We start from the raw sequence: 2,092 nt of genomic DNA on the forward strand, positions 1-2,092 counted from the left end.
GTTACTTAAGGCATTTGCGCTGCCACTGGATTATACAGTTTTCTTTCTCACCCCAGAGCACCTTACCTTCTCATATCATTGTTCTTTACTTGTGGCTAAACCTTTCTGTTCTATTTGCCTAGTTGTAATCTAAATCTGAAAAAGGTTGGGGGGAGGGATGTCTGTAAAAATGCTTTTTCTTTCTGTGCCTGGGTTAAATGATGTTTATCTTTTGCCTCTTGTGGAAGCATTAAACATTACACTAATAAATAAATTATAAAAGAATATGGTCAGGGTTTTTGTGTGTGTATACCTCTCAATAAATAAAATTGTAGCCGCTCATTTAAGTAGAACTAAAAACCTATGCAACTAAACTGTTAGCAGTACAGAAGACTAAACCAAAATTAAGGACTACCACAGCATGAAAACTGGAAAAAAGAAACCAGTAGAGATAAAGATGAGGAGTTAAAAGCTTAGCTGACTTAAAGCAATTCAGTGTTAATGGAAACCAACTACTCTGATTTGTGCCAACAGAAGACCTGGCATTAAGTCCTGAAGTGCAATTGTTTTGCAGGGCTGCCCCCACTGTCTCTTTGGCGCCCTTGTTCCCGGCTCATCCAAACTGGGCATCACGGTAGGGCGTGCGGCACTTCTTCTGATCCTGGAGCCACATCTTGATATTAAACTGAGAGTCAAAACACCTGAATTTGGGAGCAGGAAAGCAGTTCTGACACTCACAGTTGAAACAATTTAAGCAGTACACAGAACAGCTTTATCTGACAAAGAATACAACTAAGAAGCCAACAAGTGACAAATTGGAATAAATAGTTAATATCAACATAGACATTCTGCTACAGTCAAGATGACTTTTGAGGAAAAAAGTTTAAACACAAATTACTTTCTTCAGTAGGAAATGTAATAAAGATTCTTAGATGAAGATTAAAACGTGTCTCTTTCTGTACACAAACCCTTTATTTCTGTACACAAGCAAGCACTCACAAAGCACAAGAGTACAGATTCACCTGTAACTGAAGAACGTGTATTTCTCCCCATACCTCTCAAAGCACTAAATATCAATGCTAAGCAGCATAGAGAATAGTATATATAATAGTGAGACACCAACACAGCTAATTCATTAATCATTAACCATGACTCATGGGCACCACCTCACATTAAAAATATTTTTGGAAGGTCTATTAACGTGGGTTGGAATCACATGAGCATAGAAGCACAGACTGTGGTATCAGAACCCTACCTGGTTCCACATACAATCAAATCCCAGAAGGGCAGGTTTCTGACTAATTTAAGCTTAATTCATCAAACACCTTCTATTTTTAAATAGCACTTTGAACAATTACCTGTTGGATAGTATTCTTCATTCCACCAGACTTACTTACTTACACCGGGCAAAGTCCCATCCAAGTTCACAAAACTCAATTTTTTTTTAATTTCAGGCCTACAAAACCCACGCCCAGTGTTTAATATTTTAACCTCAATATGTAGGTTAGTGAGGTAAGCAATAGGTAAGCAATCATCTGCTAATTAACATCTTGACAGCTCAGACACAAAAGTAGAATGTGTTGTCAGATCCCTCACAGACATAACATTAATTGGAACATGGCTAGGTCCCAGCAAAACACCTTATCTGGTGATTGTACACTGCACGTACTGCAAAAGAACGCTGTCCCATTCAGGTTAATTTCAGATACACATAGCAACAGGAAAAGAACGTTCAGTCTTTGGAGATGTTGCCATATGATAAATTCTAGGCCTTAGAACCAAACATCTGAAGAAATGACAAAAAAAAATTCAGCTTTGAAATTACTAATTTTTAAGACACACTTACAAAGAAAGCAGAATTCCATTCACCCACTTAAAACAGGTGAGGATAAAACCTTATGGTAAGTTATCTTCAAGAGTGTTTTAACAAAGAAAGTAATTCATTACTGGAATAGTAGTCACAATATAATTACTTCCATTACAGAGCATGTGTATTTAGTGGATACAAAATTAAAGAATTATGTATATGCAGTGTCAAGAATTAAGGCCAGACAGGTTAGCATACAGCTCCCACTTAACATCAAGCATCTTTAAGGCTCCCTGAGGAGGCTGC

This window comes from Pygoscelis adeliae, unplaced genomic scaffold, assembly GCF_000699105.1.
Source record: "Pygoscelis adeliae isolate BGI_AS28 unplaced genomic scaffold, ASM69910v1 Scaffold166, whole genome shotgun sequence".
NCBI lineage: Eukaryota > Metazoa > Chordata > Aves > Sphenisciformes > Spheniscidae > Pygoscelis > Pygoscelis adeliae.